The 20,688-nt window shown below is 36.8% G+C and overlaps 1 protein-coding gene and 1 long non-coding RNA gene across 3 annotated transcripts in view; one reads left to right on the top strand and one right to left on the bottom strand.

Annotated features, from left to right (window-relative positions):
- The window catches only part of LOC141656012 (anaphase-promoting complex subunit 10-like), a 63,686-nt gene that overhangs the window by 26,982 nt on the left and 16,016 nt on the right, over positions 1–20,688 (top strand). The window lies entirely within an intron of this gene.
- On the bottom strand, positions 3,828–7,480 carry LOC141657082 (uncharacterized). 2 transcript variants are annotated; one of them, XR_012548656.1, is made up of 5 exons: positions 7,173–7,480; positions 5,565–6,831; positions 4,829–4,921; positions 4,545–4,645; positions 3,828–4,155 (listed from the first exon to the last, which is right to left on the bottom strand). It is a non-coding gene; the product is annotated as an uncharacterized LOC141657082 (long non-coding RNA). The 2 variants fall into 2 exon arrangements; XR_012548655.1 differs by having other exon boundaries at positions 5,565–7,480.

Raw genomic sequence — 20,688 nt, 5'->3', positions numbered from 1 at the left:
AGTGGATTTATATCCAAGTTGGGGCATGACCTCGTTACTTATTTTGATAGTAAGTGGTCAGCTTAAGTACTAGCCAACCCTTTGGTGGACTCCTTAGGGTACTCACATTGTTTTAGAAAAATTGTGGGTCTTGGGTGCGGTGGTGTGTATCCGCATGTCTAGGTCTCTGTGATTTTAGGCTAGGGTTGTGTTGTGTCTTGGCCATGTTTTATTAATATTAACCGCTGAGCCAAGATACCGGTTCGATTACCTTCCCTACCTCGTGGTATAGACTCGAGTTACAGAGTGACTATTGACGGTGCTAAGAACTTATGCCTGTCTTTGATATATTGCCCTTTCTTGTATGGTAATTTTATGAATTGTAATAGGTGAGATGTAAGCCGGTTACAATTGATAAAGTTTGGATTACTGCTTGTTATATGTTTCACATGATAGTTTAGTTTGGTCAGTTAGGACTCATATGTTAGAATAATTGATAATTGAATTATTTATCATGTTGTTTACATGTTTCATTACATGTTACATTAAATATGACGATTCGTGGCTGGGAGGACTCGAAGTTAATCCCCACTGAATTGTGGCTTTCGTGTTTGTATAAAATGCGATTGACAGGTACTTGATGCTTAGTTGGGGTTCACGGACGAGCTAGTGAGCAAGAGAACCTTGGACCTAGTTTGGCTATTCTTATAGTAAACCTTTTAACTTTTGGTTTTGTAAATAATTTGAAGGGACATATGTCTCCCTTTTCTATTTTGGGTTTGTATCATTACATTTTCTTATCGTTAGCTATGGCATGTAAATTAGTTCGTTAGCATTGCAGCTTTTGGCACCCGCCTCTTGGGAATGTTGGAAATGTTTGTGATTGGTTTAGAAATTTTTTTTTGAAATTACAGGTTTTGTCTAGTTGAACCAATTACAAACACATCCTGTCAGTTTTTCTGTAGAATTTACGCGTTTATTTATCGCTAATTTTTAAGGGTGTCACAGTGGCCGTGTCGCCGGCCCACGACCTGTAACCACAACCACCCAGCCAGGCCCACGGGCAGCCCACAGTCATGCCCAACCAAACACAAGACGGAATTATAAGCGTGCTTAGGACGGACATATACACTAATTTTGCCAATTACATTAACCATCATTTATCATCCAAAACAGCCGACATTCGACCATAAGTAACCTGCTCAACCCCTCCCCCACGGCTGTCAAACAACCGGCAATTAAACCACCCGAACAACTCGTGAAACGGTCACAAACAGAGGTAAAGTATGGTCCATGGCTAGATATTTAAAGCGAGAAATTCAAGTATACATGTGTTGATATTAACATGACGAAAACAAGCACGAAGACAGTTCCGTAGGACTACTTTACCCGTCCCAAAGTAGAGACCAAACCAGTCCATGTTACGGTTTTAAGGCCGAATTCAGCAGCCCTATTCAGCTCAAATTCAAGACGGAATTAAGGCAAAATTGAGACGGAAATAAGCACGACTAAAACATGATTAACCACCACAAATTTTATCATAGCCATGCTCAACAAAACCCAGAAAAACGCAGCTATAAACACCCGTGGAAACAGACAAACATCATATACTCGAAACAACACCATAGCCGAATTCATATTGAGAAATAAGCTACGAAAAACACCCAAATAACCATGTAAAATGACCACTAAATCCACATATTCAACCACATATACGAGAAGGACATAAAGAACTAAACTTTACAATAAATAAGAGTGAAAAACCGTGGAAAAGGGCAAAATATCGATATTTTGTCGAGTAGCCTATCACCGTTACCTTAGCCGCTCCTTATTCTTCGAATAAATGGTCTCAAAAGCTTCAATCTACCACAAGGTCTTCGAAAGCTTTGTCATGGAGCAAGAAAACGAAAGAGATTGAGGCAAAATCGAAACTTTATAAAACGGGTCACAAACGAAAGTCATACAAGATCACAACTTTCTGACCTTAAAAGAATGAGGAAGGAAAGGGGAAGCTAATGGTGTAAAAATTAGAGGAAAAGGTTGAGAAAAGAGGGAGAAAATGGAGGTTGAAGGTGGCGGAAATGGAGTGTACGAGCTCTGTTTGTGTTTTGTTACTGCTGCTTTCGTTTGTGGTTGCAGGAAGAAGAAGGGAAATAAAAGAGTGGGTGTGGGGTTGCGGGTGGACCAATAATATGGGTATTAATAATAATAATAATAATAATAATAATAATAATAATAATAATAATAATAATAAATGAATTATAATATTATGTATAAAGGTAGAGTGCCAGAGAGTAGGTGAGCATGTTGTCGATTTCTGGTTGGTCCGGATTAAAGCAGGTACAAAGTAAAATGTGACGGTCTATATCTAGACGGAAATTAAGACGTGAATTATTATTATTAGTGTCACTATTATTACTGTCCGACTAAAATACGTATTTTTATATAAATTGAGCTTTAAAATATTACTTTTATAAATCGTATTTGAAATAAAATTAATTAAATTGAATAATTCAAAAATATAAAATAAAGCAATCAAACGGTTCAATAAGTTTTAAATGTAAGATATTCCATAAAATAAATAAGTATTTTATTAATATTTAATTAAGTTATTTTATGGAAATTAAGTTAGTCCATTGTATGGTGGAATTTACCTAGGATTCTGTTTCCACTATTATCTTCCATGACTTACCATTCACTGTTGGAATATGTGTCCTCCGACAATAATGCGATCACAACTGTTGATCATGATGATCACATGTTTAAGTCTCATTATAAAGAATACAATTGGGATGTAATATTTTACTGTCAACTGGTCCACACATATCGGTAATGATTGGCTGACTAGAGTTTGACATTCGCCGTGCGTGCGACGGTGGTGATTAGTTGATCCCCTAGGTCATACCTAAAGGGCAACACTCTTAATTGATCATTTAATTGATCGTATAACGTTACGAGTCAATTATATTATTTAAAATTGACGGACGATTTTGGAAGTAATATTTACGTGTCTCATTGAAATTTGATTAAATGAGATACGGTCAGAGTAATCGAATTGTTTCATTACTCAGATGAAATTATTGTTTAAAGAAACAAATGAAATTGAATGAATTATTATAAATACAAATTATTGTGATTTATAATTGGTAAAATATTTTGGTACACGTAATTATGAATTACTAGGTCAATTTTTGTATATGACGTATTCTTATTAATACGTTGATTTTTAATATGTTAAAAATACATAACAAATTTATGTAACATATGACATGTGACATAAGACAAACTGACATTTTGACAAAGATAATATGGAGTCCATATTATCTATGTATGCCGAAATTAAGAGGAGAATTAGGCTTATATTGTGTTGATTATATTAGTGGAGAACACAATCATTTTCCCTAATAGACTAGCCATGCAACCTAGTGTTCATTGTGAAGAACAACTCTTGCATCACTACTACAAAAATGGACAAAGAGAACGGTTAAAAACCGTCCTTATATGTTAATCAAACCGTCCTTAAATCACCCGTCCTCGTTGCCTAAGAGCACGGTTGGCATAAAGTCAAACCGTCTTCTTTTGTATTTAATAAGAGGACGGTTGTTATCTTGAACCGTCTTCTTTGCGTTAAATAAGAGGACGGTTCCATGTCTTAACCGTCTTCTTTTGAATACATGGCGCGCCTTATTTTTGTGCGAGCTTCATCACGCTTTGTTAATTAACCGTCTTCTTTACATTTTTTTGAAATCAATTTAGCGCGAATTTATGAATATATCCATGCTCTTTCACCACTAGATTTTTGAAATAAAAATTGTTTCATTCATGCCTTATACGACAATAGTCACATCACTCAAATATGACATGCTACATTTCAGAAAATCTAGTATATCTTACATTTATAATCCAAATCCAACCAAACAAATGTAATAAGTTTCAACTTGCAAAGTACAAACTATTAGCAATTCCTTGTTTAACACAAGCACCAACACGAGTTCTTCCATCCACACACCATTACCTAAGCTATCTAAATAACATCTAAGTAGTTCAGCCTAAATACTTTGTACATTATCATCAAATTTCGTCGCCTTAAACCACAATGCATATGTAGCCTAAATGTCCCGCACCTCATCAATTTGCTCAACCGACCGAGTCTGTCTTTAGGCCTTTAAGCATGAACTACACACAAAGTAACCAAAATACATAATTACAATTATATACATATCATAACCAGTAATTGATATAAATTGAAGTAAATGATTGAAACAAAAGACATGCTCAAAGACGTGAGATGAGAGATGATAAAGGTGAGGATAATAGTTGCACCGTCAGTTGATGCTTAACAATAGTAACATATTTCCAGAAATTGTATTTATATTAAACTAGGTAGTTTCAGGATTCACACCCATCAATGCGAACATGACTGATAGTGCATTTATAAACCAAGGCCGAGAAGACTTTGCTTGTGCAAGAAGATGACCACCGCCTCAAGACAAGCATATTTACAGTCTTTATACAAGACACTACTACACACATGATAGAATTGCTTGTAAAAGTTATAGCCATACCTCAATCAACTTTATAGCAGCCTCCGTCAGCGATTCTGCTCAGTTTCCAGTTTCCAGGAGTTTGACTACTCTTTGATCAGTTCAGATAACATTTTTGAAACCTATGAACGCAGAGAAAAAATGAGACTGATCTGATCACTCATACACAGCTGAAAAGATCACTCATGGACGTTTCTTTGCGACAAAGTCCGCTTTCTAAAAAAGCATTTAACTTAAGTTAGCTAAAATATTTATATCAAATAACAGTGAATTCAAATAACTTAAACAATTAAAAGATAACTTACAACTTGCTTCTCAATTGCTCGATATCCTTCTCGACAACCATGGTATTTTGCTTTCTTCCTGGCCGCATTCTTCTTGTTTTTCTCACTAATTGCCTGTAAATAGCAAATTTCATCAAAACCTGAAACCTCTAAACAGCACTTTACATGCAATTTACAGCACAATTTACAGCACTTTGCAAAATACAAACTTCTTTGTTTTTACATTATATATCATCAACCTGAAACCTCTAAACAACACTTTACACCACAATAAACTGCCTGACAACATATAACCATCAAATTATAGTCTGTAAACATTAACATACATCACAAAAATCTAGCTGACATCAATTTTCAGCCCCTAAACGTATTTACATCATTTTACATCACAAAAAGGGTTTTGACAGAATACATCCAATTACTGCCTCTAAATAACAATTTACGTCGCAAAACACAGTCTGACAACATCAAAACATCAACTTGCAGCCTCTAAACTTCAGTTTACATCACCAAAAAACCTTAGATAGCTAGTTGTATTTTTAACAATTAAGAGAAACGTTAGTTCATCGCCCAAGTACTGCATAGCTATGTGCCTCCAACCATTCTCCAATCAAACAGCTGAATCTCTACAACGTATTCATTTTCTTCATTTTGGACTACATTGTAATTTCAAGGATAGAAAAACAATTTTTTTGTAACTACTTTTACTTATCATCTTACGTATGCTACTGACAGATTAATATAGGAAATAACTTACCCTCCGTATGTTTCTCCTTCCAATGCAAGTCATATGCTTTCCTCACTCTTGTTCTTAACTTTTATTCTAAAAGAGGACAAGCTAGGTAGTATTTGCTCATTAAAATGTAGCTAAGGGACAAGCTTAGTTGTTGAGAAGCTTTTCTTGGGCTATATAGGAGTGCTACCAGTTGCCAATGAGGGTGCAAAGAGCTAGACTCCAAAGAAGGATCACAAGTGTTGCTTTCAAGGCTCACCAGCCATTTCAGTCTTTGTTGGCTGCATTTCTTACTTCAAAAAGGTCTCCTCTTCTTATCATATGGGGCTCACATGCATAGTATCATTTAAGGACATATTCTCATCCTTGGACGGGCCATTTAAGGCACAAAAATGCCCTTGTTGCACACAATTGCCAGACAGACCATTCTAGGACGATTCTCGCAATCATGTCTTTCTTGCAGAGGTCATAATTCCGTGCTCCCTTAGAGTTTTCTGGCCCATGCTATATCATTTTAAAGCTAAAGGTGCTAGCTATCACGACCAATAAGAACCACTTCAAAAAATAATATAGAACTCGAGATATTCATGCTCGTGTGATATCAGGTCATGTCTCAACTGTGCTGTAACCTTTCAGCAATCAGGGACATTTTGCAGACCTTATAACTTGTGCTTTAAGATGAATCACGAGGTGTCCCATATACCAAATCGAAGATAGATGTGCTAGCTGTATTATCCAATTGGAATAACCCCAAAATCTCGTATGGTTTCGGAGATATAAAGCTGTAAGCGAGTTCAGGTCATTTCAGAAAGTACAACATATCCCTGTGCAGCAGCAGCAACTTTCAGATTTCATATCTCTTAGCTCAACTCGAATAAAAATGTCCAAGTTACGTCAAATGAAAGCTAATTGAGTTAGCTTTCATGTCCAATTCGAATCATGCATAGAGAACTTATAGATTATGAGATATGAGCATTTGATTACTAACAGGTTAATTCTGAACAACATTGCATTCCTGCCTGCGTACAACCTATTTGTTTGGCTATAGCTCGAGATAAATAGCTGATATGGACCTGATTTATCCTCTAACTTGAAGTAAGCAATTCAAGATGAGCATCAGTGTAAAGGTCATGGCCATTGAGCAAGGAGAGTTCGAGATACGCATGTTCAAAACACAACCTTAAATGAAGGCTAAGACCGTGTATTGCATTCCAATTGTGGCAATTATTTGGACAGTCTCAAGGCTACTCGTAATGGCATGAAAATCAATGATTCGACTCATTAGCTCCCGCTGCAAAATGTAGGAACAGTAATACTTGCTAACAATTAATCATCAAAGCTTGAGGTTTTCACTCCAGAATCCAATCAAAACAAGCAAGCAGCTAAAATTGAAAACAAAAAACCCTAAAAAGGCAAATAATCAGGGAGTAGGTGATTACTAGTAAGTTTACCAAATTAAAAGAAGAGTAGATGTAAATTAAAGGTTTTAAGGAGGACGCAAGGCAATAAGAAGTTAGAATAAAAGTAGAGATTGTAACTTTGTAAATAAGAGTATTGTTTCAGACAAATCATAAAGATTAAAAAAAAGTATATGATGAAGAAAATGGGGAATATGAAATAAGAGATAGGAACCTCAACAAGGCGTGCATCAGTGGAGTAGAGGTTTGAGGTGGCGAACTGACTGGAAGCATACTGTGTATGTGACCGCGGCGGACTGACTGGAAGCGTTGCTAATTACGATGTCTAGGGCGCGATTGTTTAGAATTAGAGAGATGGAGAGGGCGATAATGGTGACCTAGATCGGTGGTGCTAGCGAGGGGCGGTGATTTTGCATTAGGGAGATGATGATGGAGAACTTGGTGGTGGTGAGAGGCGATTGTTTGCAAATAAAAGAAAAAGGCAAACGAGGAGTTGGGAACTCCGAATATTATTGATCATCATTAATTAGGGGAAAAAAAAAAAGAAGACGCTTCAGTTAGTTAACCGTGCTGGATATGTTTAAGAGGACGGTTATATTGACCAACCGTCCTTGTTTCTTGTTTTAAGAGGACGCGTCTTTCTATTAACCGTCCTCTTCATGTGATCAACAATAGCGCGGAAATTAATTGGCTAATGTAAGATGGTTCCGTGTCCAACCGTCCTCTAAGGTGCGTCCTCTTAGCCTAAAATTGTAGTAGTGCATGCATTGGCTCACTCTTCTTCCCTCCTCTTCCCTTAACCGGTTTTTCATAGGGGCAAAACCAAGGGTTTTGCCTCATATTTTTATCACTTGCACTAGATTATAGTTTAGTGCATTAGAAAATTTATTCATTCATCAAAAATTAACAATTTTTAGAAAGATAAAAACTTCCTTTTCTCCTCTCTTAAACCGGTTTTTAGGAGACCAAAAACCAATTTATTTTGGGTCATTTTTATGCTAAATTAATATTGTACTAGTATTCATAGTATTAATTTTATTAAGAGTGTGCTTTGGGTATTAAACTTTGGGAGAGATCCTATACTTGGATCTTTGTTCATCCATTGAGGAAAGCACAAGAACAAGAGAGAAGGAGATCTCTCTTGTGCCCTAATAAACCGAAATTCCAATGTAAGATAAAGATTTCTTCTTTATATTGTTTATAGTTTGCATGCATAAGATCACCAATTAATTTTATGATTAAATTAACCTAAAACATATATGAATATGTTGAGTATATAGATCTACTTTTCTGTCAATTGGTATCAGAGCCATGGTTGTTTGCATGCAAATCGGTTAAAAGTTTTTCCGAGTTATACGATTAACATATAAAACTTGTTAAATTTGTGTTATTATGATATATCACGAAAATCATTATGAATGTTAAAATTTCTGGTCCTAAAATGTTTTTAGGATATTTTGGTTAATTTATGGATTTTTATTGTTCATATTATACAATAATGGCATTAAAATATGATTTTATGAATAAAATGTCATTTTCGGACTAAACTTAGGTAAACTTTGAATTTTCCAGTGATTTTTGGATATGTTGTCACATATATTATTTTGAGAAGACCTGTAAATTTTCATAATTTTTGGACTTCTTATGCTCGAAAAATGGATTTTTCATTATTAAAATCAGATTTAGATGAAAAATAGGTTAATATGAGATAAATTTCGAATCTGGTCATAGAAATTTAGTATGTTGTCACATGCAATTTTACAAGATGTGTCTAAAATAATAGGCTATATTGAAGTCTTTATGCATGATTTATGATTTTTGGAAGAAAAATAGCATAAATAGTGACTTAATTAGTGAAAATTAATAAAACATACTCTATGACTAAGGAAAAACATCACATGTTGCATTTTATTATCTTTTTTAGATCTAAAATTGAAAAGTTGATGAATATAATTTTTCTCATGTTTTTATGATTATTTTTGTTAAAACCGATAAACCGCAACATTGTTTTTCCGGATAAATTTCGAAATTTTTAACCTAAGTTTTTGAACATTATGAGTGTCATGGTATTTTTCCAGAATGTTCATGAGTTTAAATTTCAAATTTCAAATTTATTTGAAATTTTGTGATTTATTTGAAGTTTATAGCTTATTTTTGTAATTTTAGGTCCATTAATAAACAAATTTTAGAAATATGAGTTAATTATGGTCAAATAATTAGTGAAGACTAAATTTTGAGTCCTAAGAGGTTAGGGTAATTAACTTATGCATAAATATGAATTTATGTAATTTTTGTGATTTTAAAACGTTGAATCACGCAAATCCGTAAAAACCGAGTAATATACGATATTGGCTACTTAAAGGCGATTTAGCATTAAATTGGGCATGTTCATACATATTATAATGCTGCATTTTCTTTATGATTGTCATAATTTTATTTATGTAATTTTGAATTATGTAATTTTTACTTAGTATGGCCTTAGTTTTTAATTGGTATTACCCGAAATGTATGGGAATATCGATTCGATTGTAATTTATTGTGATCTTGTATCACCGTTTTTTAATTTAATAGATTTATTTTATTTTAGTTAGAAATGTATGGTAGGAAATTATGTAATTTGTTATGTAATTTTATTTATTTCGGAGTTCCCAAAGACGGATTTCTTCAAGATGGCGATACATAAAAACGGTGTTACCTCGAGATGTGTGCCACAACCGAAGTTCAAGGGACCAATGGAGTTGGTTTCCGAATATGTAATAGTTAATTAGATTTTCTATTTTAGGAAGGCCATACTAGGATTTATTTTTTATGCTTTGCATTTTATTTATATGTCGCATGCATCGCTAAATCGTCATAACTAAAACATGCATCATCTTTCATCGAGTTTATCGACCGTGTCAATTAGAATTATCGTAGTTCACGGCTTTAGTTCACTTAAAACGTGATAGATAATAAATTGACATGACCTCTCGCTAAAATAAATAATTGAGACATAGCCTTACCAAATAGTAGAAACCATGAAAACCTATTTCGCGAGGGAGTGCACTCGGCCATCCCGGGGTACAAACCTTGTTACGTAGGGGAAGTGGGTGAAAAATGTCTATCCACCGAATTCGTGTTGATGAGGGTTTCATCGGCCATCCCGTGCCCAAATTAATGTGAATTTGGATCATGAACACATTTATTCGAAATTTGGATTGACCTCAACGGAAGTATTCGTGACCGTAGTCGCATGTGTTCCGGGCTATAGATAAACTTAGAGTAAATTTATCGACCAAGAGTTCTAAAAATAGAATCGATTAAGCGTTAATCCACCGAGTTATATTGATAAGGGTTTCATCGGCTATCCCGTGCCTAAGTTGATATGAATTTGGGTCTTGGAATCATTTATCTAGTTGGGTAGAGGTCACTAGAAAAATGCCATAAAACTTGTTTAAATTAGTTTTCACGAGTATTATTATTAAAACGACATTTGTTTTACTCCTTCTATTTTGTTTTGTAGACCACTTCTTTTTCTCATAACAAATGGCTACACCAAACCCAAACGCCACGCCTTTCGCTAATTCATCATGGCTCCGATCCTTCATGGATCGATGTAAATTTGAAAAGAATGGGTCAAATTTCTCCGATTGGGATGCCCAACTCAAATTAGCCGCCCAAGGTGACGACAAGCTTCGTTACCTAACCGAGGCCTCTCCACCCGAACCTAATACTAGGTCGACCGCCGCTACTAGGGAAGCGTATGAGGCTTACCATAAGGAGTCCGCCGCAATGAAAAACGTGTTGATATTTGCGATGGAGGCGGATCTCCAAAAGAGAGCCTTTAAAATGGGCACCGCTAATGAGATTTACTCCAAGCTAGTGACAATGTTTTCACAAACTCCGCGGATCGTCCAATATGAGGTGGCCGCGGCATTCTTTGATCTCGACTTCAAAGAGGGCCAAAAGGTTAGCCCTCATGTGCTCAAACTTATGGAGCTAGTCGAGACCTTGAAGATTCAAAAGGTTGAAATCTCCAAAGAACTCATTTTAGATAGGATTCTACACTCCTTATCCAAAGTCAAAGCGTATGTTTAATTCCAGGTGAATTTTAACATGCAAGACAAGGATGTGTCTCTTGAAGAATTGCACAAGTTACTTGTGCAAGCCGAGAGGGACATGGGGTTAAATGTGAACCCACCAAAGGATGTGCTTAACATAATCACTAAGAGCAAGGGGAAGTTCAAGAAGAATGGGAGGAAGGGTAAGAAACAAGCTCCCACTTTCACCAAAGCTAAGACTAATGAAGCTAGCACTTCAAAAATCAAGAAAGGTCCTCTTGATAAATGCCATTATTGTAATGGTGTTGGACATTGGAAAAGAAATTGTTCCAAATATCTTGGTGATATTAAGGCTGGAAAGATCACTCCAGTAGGTAAATGACTATCCTTTCTTTTATGTTTCTAATTCAACTATGGTATTGTGATACAAAGTTGTGATAATGTATCTCCCTTTTTATTGTAAATAGGGCCTCCACCAAGCAAAGACAAGGGAAAAGAAAAGCAAGCTTGAGAAACCATCAAGAAGCTAGGAATAGCTTTCATGGAGCTTTGCTTTTTATTGTCTTATTTTAATCATGTTTTGGATTTTAGAACCTTTAAGTTTCCGTGTTCGACATGGAAAAGGTATTTTGGATAATTGGTTGTATTTTGGATAATGGTGGCTTGGTTTGCAACCCAAGTCACCCGTTTTATCATTTTATCCTTTGTTCTAAAATTCGTATTTAAATGCTTGCTCTTAGAAACATATGATTATTCACTTAAGGTGATCTAATAGACAAATATAATGACGGGATTCATTATATGTCCACATGCTTAAGGCTTGTGTATGATCACTTGTTAAAGTGATTTTTGAGTCATCACTTGTTAAAGTGATTTTGAGTCTATGAACTCTTTTTAAAGGAATGTCAATCACCAAGTACACTTACGAAATCTAAAACTATTAGTCAACCTATGAGATAGTTCTCCTTATACTTCAAATTCATTATTTGTGTCTCATATGCTATCTTTGAATCTATAGTGTATTTATTCTAAAGATAGAGTTGGAGAAAAATGAGACACAACACACCAGGCAAGATAAATTTGTGTACTTGTGTAAATGAGATCTACGCAAGGTAGAATGATTTGAATGAAGGTATATCTATTTATATAGTATACTCAATAGATGAGATCTATGGTCTCAAGTAAGTTCTATATGACTAAAGAGACCATGTGAAGTAATCATAAAAGCATGTTCTCAAGATAACTACACGAGGAGACCAAAAGAAAGTTTTGGAAGAAAAATGACTAATGTAAAGTCTTAACAAGAGTTTTGACTAGTTTATGATAAATTTTGACCAATAGTTTCAATATTAATATTTACTTAAGAGCCTAAATGAATCAAAGTAACATCCTAGAAAATAAACAAGATTTATGACTAGAGGTTGCAAGGATTGATATACCGATATCTTCAATAGCCAAGTTTTAACCACGCAGATGTCATTACTTAACGTCATTATGAAAATGGAATGGTTAAACCTCCTTCCGAAAGAGTATTTCGAAGGACGTGTTCTAGATATTATTTATATTTAAACAATGACATTGCTACGTATCATTATGACATGAACGAATTAGAGATTAAAATCTCTTTCCATATGGTTAAGATGAGACCTCTTCAAAATAGGAATTTTGAAAGGATATGATGGGAACATATATGGCTTCATCTTAATAACTTTGCAAAGCAATATACATTCCAATTTTGAAATGTTTTCGATTGAGTAATCAATTTCGAAACATGTGGAATTAAGTGGGAGTTTAGAAATTATCATGTGAAGACATGGAATTTAGTGGGAGCTATCATCCTTTGAATGTTTACAACTCATTACTCATTAGGAATGACGAGCTAATATCTTCTTTCACAAAGAAGTATTTGAGTTTTCAATTCTGGATGAATATGGACTATGATGAATCCAATTACATCAAGAAATATTGGATTAGTATTAAGAAATACACATCGTATCAACATACACATAGGTTATTCATGTAAATGAAAATGGAATTGCCATTAGTAGTCATGGTCGTTCATTGAACCTAAGAACGGTTGATCTCATGATCATTAGTAACTAATGTTTCCGCCATTAGAATTATCATGCACATGTCCAATGGTGAATCATATGCATAAGAGCATGATGATTCATTGGTAAGCCATAATAGAAACGTCATGAATCTCGAGTAGAATCCGATGAGCGATTTCGGTGTTTGATAGAATGCTCTGTTATGTGACAAGAGGTTGCACATATTAATGAAAATTCGAACACATGTAAAGATTTATGAGAATCCTAAGCCTTTCAAGCTAAAAGGAGAAATAAGAAGTTTGGAAAGATACTTAGTTGAATAAGAAGTTGCTCAAAACTAATCTTTCCTAATATGCTAGGACTTGTGAGAAGTGCTAGACTAATCATCTTGACAAATTGTTGCAAGACTCTACAAAACATATACCTAGTGCATTGTGTGTGGATGGAGCACTTGATCAGTACAAGTCATATAATTCACCACAAATCCGTTCGTCATGTGATAATCGATAAGGAAGTTCTTTCAAGATAAAGAACCGAAACCAAGGTCGGGAACCTTGATGTGTACTTGGTAAGGTTCATGCTATGAGTGATAACATGAATGTAAAGGATAATACGATTAAGAAGTTTGAACACATGGACACATAACATGTTAAACTTCTATTGAAATCAACAAGTGTTTACACACTTACGATATGCATCACAAGGTTGTAATCTTATATTGACTACCCGAGTGTGATGTCGACATTTGTCGTTTGAGTTATTATTAACTCACCATATACTTTGTTACATCCAAACGGGTTGTGGAGACAATTGAACCCCGTTAAAGTGAACATGGATTAGCATTGCATTTGCCCATAGTCACTTGTATAAGGTGACGTCTCGAAGTGACTAGAGTGTGATGCGATTGATGGCAAGTTCAAGTGCCATAGAGTCATGTGAGATGACTAGTCGATCACATAGGCAGACTGTTAGGAACTTTTTGTCGGGCCTAATGACCGCTTATAGAGTTCTGGCAAATTTATATAGCCTGGTCGTGGCGAGAGCTGCTATAGTATTCTAATGAGTCGATTCTTTTGACTAAAGACTATTCGCCTAAGATAGCACAGTTTCAGATTAACTTTGATTTGTGTTACTACGACCTTCGTAAATGGGGTCAAATGGGCATATTTTGAGTTATGATGGCTGTGGCTAGTTGAAGGGAATGAGTGCGATAGGAATTGTCCACCCCTAATCAGGGTTATAACAATATCTCAGGGCCACTCGAGGAGTAATGAACTGGAAATGAGTGGCCACGCTCGGAATGTATCCATGGTGGATAAATCCGGTCAATCAGTTATTCTCCAGATCGAGGAAACCACTCTCGATATGATTACTTGCAAGTACGACCTGAAAAACACCTTGCATTGAGTGGAAGATAGTAATAGGACAAGAGAATTGGTGACGCACACTTGTCGAGGACAAGTGGAAGATTGTAGGAATATGTGTCCTCCGACAATAATGCGATCACAACTGTTGATCATGATGATCACATGTTTAAGTCTCATTATAAAGAATACAATTGGGATGTAATATTTTACTGTCAACTGGTCCACACATATCGGTAATGATTGGCTGACTAGAGTTTGACATTAGTGTCGTGCGACGGTGGTGATTAGTTGATCCCCTAGGTCATACCTAAAGGGCAACACTCTTAATTGATCATTTAATTGATCGTATAACGTTACGAGTCAATTAAATTATTTAAAATTGACGGACGATTTTGGAAGTAATATTTACGTGTCTCATTGAAATTTGATTAAATGAGATACGGTCAGAGTAATCGAATTGTTTCATTACTCAGATGAAATTATTGTTTAAAGAAACAAATGAAATTGAATGAATTATTATAAATACAAATTATTGTGATTTATAATTGGTAAAATATTTTGGTACACGTAATTATGAATTACTAGGTCAATTTTTGTATATGACGTATTCTCATTAATACGTTGATTTTTAATATGTTAAAAATACATAACAAATTTATGTAACATATGACATGTGACATAAGACAAACTGACATTTTGACAAAGATAATATGGAGTCCATATTATCTATGTATGCCGAAATTAAGAGGAGAATTAGGCTTATATTGTGTTGATTATATTAGTGGAGAACACAATCATTTTCCCTAATAGACTAGCCATGCAACCTAGTGTTCATTGTGAAGAACAACTCTTGCATGCATTGGCTCACTCTTCTTCCCTCCTCTTCCCTTAACCGGTTTTTCATAGGGGCAAAACCAAGGGTTTTGCCTCATATTTTTATCACTTGCACTAGATTATAGTTTAGTGCATTAGAAAATTTATTCATTCATCAAAAATTAACAATTTTTAGAAAGATAAAAACTTCCTTTTCTCCTCTCTTAAACCGGTTTTTAGGAGACCAAAAACCAATTTATTTTGGGTCATTTTTATGCTAAATTAATATTGTACTAGTATTCATAATATTAATTTTATTAAGAGTGTGCTTTGGGTATTAAACTTTGGGAGAGATCCTATACTTGGATCTTTGTTCATCCATTGAGGAAAGCACAAGAACAAGAGAGAAGGAGATCTCTCTTGTGCCCTAATAAACCGAAATTCCAATGTAAGATAAAAATTTCTTCTTTATATTGTTTATAGTTTGCATGCATAAGATCACCAATTAATTTTATGATTAAATTATCTAAAACATATATGAATATGTTGAGTATATAGATATACTTTTATGTCAATTGGTATAAGAGCCATGGTTGTTTGCATGCAAATCGGTTAAAAGTTTTTCCGAGTTATATGATTAACATATAAAACTTGTTAAATTTGTGTTATTATGATATATCACGAAAATCATTATGCATGTTAAAATTTCTGGTCCTAAAATGTTTTTAGGATATTTTGGTTAATTTATGGATTTTTATTGTTCATATTATACAATAATGGCATTAAAATATGATTTTATGAATAAAATGTCATTTTCGGACTAAACTTAGGTAAACTTCTAATTTTCCAGTGATTTTTGGATATGTTGTGATACGTGCCTAATGTATAGTCTTTTTGGCCTATTTCAGCACGTATTTCTATGCATTTCTCTACTATTTTTATAGTATTTTGCCCCGAATTGGCTACTTTGGTGTATTTTGTCCTTCTTATAGGAATGATCGCGAAAGTGGTGAAACCATGCTCCTTTTCGTCCTTTTTGCATGCATTTAGAGGAGACGGGATTGTCCCAGAGTGAGATGTTGCACTTGGAAGTGTCGTTGCATGCATTACGAGGTATTTGAGTGAAGACGTAAGCTGAATTGAAGATCCAAGTGGTCTATCGAGCTGTTTGGAGGACGATCGAAGGGTTCCTAGGCTTTCGAGGCTCGATCGAGAGGCTCCTTCCTCGATCGAGTAGGATTCACACGACCAAGTCCTCGATCGAGTACCCTATTTGGTCGATCGAGGGACTCTATTTGAGATGATGGTCGATCGAGTGGTTTAATCCACTCGATCGAGGGGTTTTTCACGGGCATGGGCTTTGCTTCAGTCTGTGTGTTTAATTTTCGCTAAACATTGTTTGTTTCTTATTTAACCTATGTTTACTAGGTTAATTAGGCATCTCTTTAATTATTCCTTTTACTATCTTTCTTTTACTATCATACACATTAGGAACCTACTGTTACTTCTTACGTTGCTCTTGCTACCGAGATTGCTTCATTGAATTTCGGTTCTTTACGCCGGAATCGCTTAGATTGTAATCTCTTCCTTCTCTTTAATAATAATTAACCTTCTTTTGTTTTTAATTCCTGTTTATGTTATCGTTCTTCTTTGCCCTAATTTCTGTTATTGCGCTTTATATTTATTATTTCATTATGTCTTCTGCTGGAAATTTGTGTGCTGTTAGTTTAATAATCGACATGAGTAGCTAATCTCCCTTCATGTTGGGATTAGGGGATCTGCGGTAGAATAATGACGACGTAGTGAATGAATTAGACGAATTGACTAAGAGACCCTGTCACTATAGCAATATAACTGTAATTCTCGACCTAGTTGAGTGCACGCTTCTATGTCACCCATTAATCTGGCTACAATTAATCCTGGATCGAAAGATTGGACTAAATAGGCTTGCTATAAACAGTAGACTACCCTAATGAGGACGAAAGTTAAGTTAGTGGTATTTTAGGGTGGGAAGTGGACCGAAAGGACCTTCTAATATCCGTCTCACATTAGTTAAATCGAGTCATTTCTTTGCTAAGTTGTTGAACTACCGTAGTGAACCGAGTTCCCGACATGTCCCCCTCTTATTGATAGTTTTAAATCATTTTCCGCTTATATCGCTCTCTCGCTTTATTTCTCTTCCCTTTCAACTCCGTAGTTTAGAAACCAAAAATTTAATCAACCCCATTGTTACCATAGGATTAGAAATAGATAGCTGTAGTTGCATTACCTCCCTGAGGATTCGATACTCGACTGCCTCTACTACATTTTTAGTTGAGACCGTTAGGTTTTATTTTTGTGCACGCGACGACGTGTCAAATTTTGGCGCCGTTGCCGGGGAGGCAATTGTTTAATTTACTAGCTGTTTTATTTTTAATTCTCCTTTTAGTTTAAGGAACATCGTTCCTTAGACTATTCTTATATCTTGTCTGTAGTTTCGTCTTATGCGCAGGTCGCAAGGTGGTCCACTACTACCTTTTGATCCCGAGATTGAGAGATCTCTACGCGTAAAAAGGAGACTATTTCAAGAACAACAGGCAGAGGAAGAGCCTAGTTCTCGTGGTAACTTTTACGAGAACGAGCTTTTCGAAGACAATCCGCCGTCTTCTCCAGTTTCCAATTCATCACTTGAGTCTATCACTTTCCCAGAATTTCCCGAAATGGCTGAGGAAGCAACCATTGCTAGTCACTCCGAGCCCACGGCTGACAATCTCTATAAAGGGTTGAATCGCCGGGAGATGCTAGGAAGTTCGAGCCCAAGCCCGCATACATCAATATGGTCGAGAAAAATCGGTTCGGGAGCTGCAATCAAGTCGCACTCAAAGCATATGGAGACCTTCATTGATTACTGCTGCTCCATACCTCCTCCACGGTGGCGTAATGGTGATCGAGATCAAAGAAACTATGTTCATCTTCTCACTCCGCGATCCGCAAGGAGTGGTACGGGATTTGGACCGAGCCGCTCACGGCATAATGATTGGAATTCGCTAGCATTGGCATTTTATAAGAAGTATTTTCGCTTTCGAGAACCATCGCCATTAGAGCTCAGATAACGAGTTTCAAACAGGGGCCCGACGAGAACTTCCACGAGGCATGGCTTCGTTTTAAGAAACTAGTGCGTACCATACCACATCACGGTTTCGAAAAATGGAGTTTATGCAACCATTTTTACAATGGTTTATATGATGATCAGAGGGCTATATTAGATGCAGCAGCCAACGGTCGATTTTCTGACAACTTGGGGCCGACGAAGGGATGGAAAATCATAGATGATTTAGCCACTCATAGGGCTGAATACGGGAATTCAAGGGGAAACCAAAGGAGAGCTGCTGAATCCTCTTCAGTAGCCGCATTAGAAGCCCTTACCGCGAGGTTCGACAAGTATGAACTAGGGGGAGCTCTCAAGCCAGGGATGTACCAGGTTAATGCCATGACAGACGGTCCTTTCGTCTGTACGAGATGTGGGGTAGATGGACATGTCGCTGATTATTGCCCTAGTCCTTATGAGCAATGTGCTGCCTTTCAACACTACAGGCAAAACAACACTCATTACGAGCCGAATATCCACCCCAATTTGAGGTGGAGTAATCAGAACAACGTACTCAATCCCACCGCTCCTCCAAATCAGCCGCAGCAGCCCTATATTCCTCCGCACCAGAAGCAACAAGGCTATCAGAAGCCTCCGTCTTTCAACCCTCCTAACCAAGGTGCTTCGTCATCTAGTGGGGTGAGTGAGATAGGTGAGTTAAAGTCCATGATGCAGGCTATTGCAAAGCAATTACAACAGAAGGACACGGCATTCAAGGCACTTGAGACTCAAGTTGCCCAATTGGCTGAAAATCAATCTTCAAGGAAGCCCGGTCATTTACCGACTCAAAATGACAAGAACCCAAATGAGACGGTACATTTGATAGAGTTGAGAAGCGGTCTTTCTTATGAGGGACGGAATACGTAAATCGGACCCAGGGAAGTCATCATCGCTGGCGATGAAAGTGTTCTCGCTAAGAGAAAAGGACCCACGACACAAGAGTTACTCGATCGACTGAAGTCTGATGCTCGATCGAGTGAAAATGGCGAGGAAGCCGGTCGATCGAGTAGCATTCCTGCTCGATCGAGTGAAGCAGGTGATGGGTTTGGTCGATCGAGTGGTAAGTGTGCTCGATCGACTAACGCTGATGAAGAAGGTGTTCGATCGAGTGACCACATTGCTCGATCGAGTGATATTGATGACGGGAAGCTTATTCGAGAGCCTGCTAGTGCTCGTTTAAGCGATGAATTACCAGAAAGGCCTCGTTCGAGAGGTAAGAAGCGTCGAAGGATCTTGAACTTGCTCGGAAGACACTTTGGAGGCAAGAAACAAGGGACTCGAGATTCCATTCATCGTTCCCTTCCGAGGCGGCCGCAGAATACCAAGATTAATCAACGAGTTTAGCAAATTTGTTGAGCTTTTGAAGAGTTTAGAAGTTTCCGTGCCGTTTCGAATTGTCGACTAAGGTACCCTCTTATTTATGATTTATGAAAGAGATTTTAGCGCGTAAGAGGACCATTAATGATAATGAGACCGTAGCCTTGGCGAGATGGGGTCACCCTATCTCAAAATAAGCTACCTCTTAAGCAATCAGACCCGGGTAGTTTTTCGATCCCTTGTCACATAGGAATGCAATTGATTGATAATGCGCTATGCGATTTAGGCGCTAGCGTAAGTGTTTTACCTTTGTCTCTAGCTAAGAGACTTGGTGTGACAAACTGAGTTGCACCAACATGATGTCCGGATGGCCGACCGTAGTTTATCACGGCCACTAGGTGTAGCGGAAGACGTACTTGTTCGGATCGGGAAGTTCTTTATTCCCGTTGATTTTGTCGTCTTAGATATCCCAGAAGATGTGCACACCCCTATCATTTTAGGGAGACCATTTTTGTCCACCTTGCCGTGCAGTAATAGACGTTGGGGGAAGACTTTGACATTTCGGGTAGGGGATGAGGAGCGATTTTTCATCACCCAAGTTCGGAGGGCTCCCATGCAAGCTCGGCCTTGCAATGCCCTCTCTGCCGTTGACCCTATTATTGACACTCCATGTGAAAATTTGGAGAATATTCTTGTTATTGCTAACCCTCCGCCTCTTCGAGAGCAAAAAGGAGGAAAAATCGTCTGTTTTCCTTACTGCAGTGAGATGAAGGCAAGAAAGGAGTCAAGGGACGGGGTGCAACCATTATCAATCAAGTGGACCCAAGGATGCCAAAGAAGCGACAGAGGGGCGAGAACGAAGACAGTTCGCACCTACATAGATGGGAACTACATTCCTCCTACTGTCACAAACAATAATTCAAGCTCATGGAAATCAAAGAGGACGGTCGTATCGTCGAAGTGACGTCCTCCGATCGAAAGCCCACGAAGGGGCTGCGAAAGCTAATGGGAATTA

Source organism: Silene latifolia, chromosome 5 (genome assembly GCF_048544455.1).
Source record: "Silene latifolia isolate original U9 population chromosome 5, ASM4854445v1, whole genome shotgun sequence".
In the NCBI taxonomy this organism is placed as follows: Eukaryota; Viridiplantae; Streptophyta; class Magnoliopsida; order Caryophyllales; family Caryophyllaceae; genus Silene; species Silene latifolia.
This window is presented reverse-complemented; position numbering and strand designations above follow the sequence as displayed.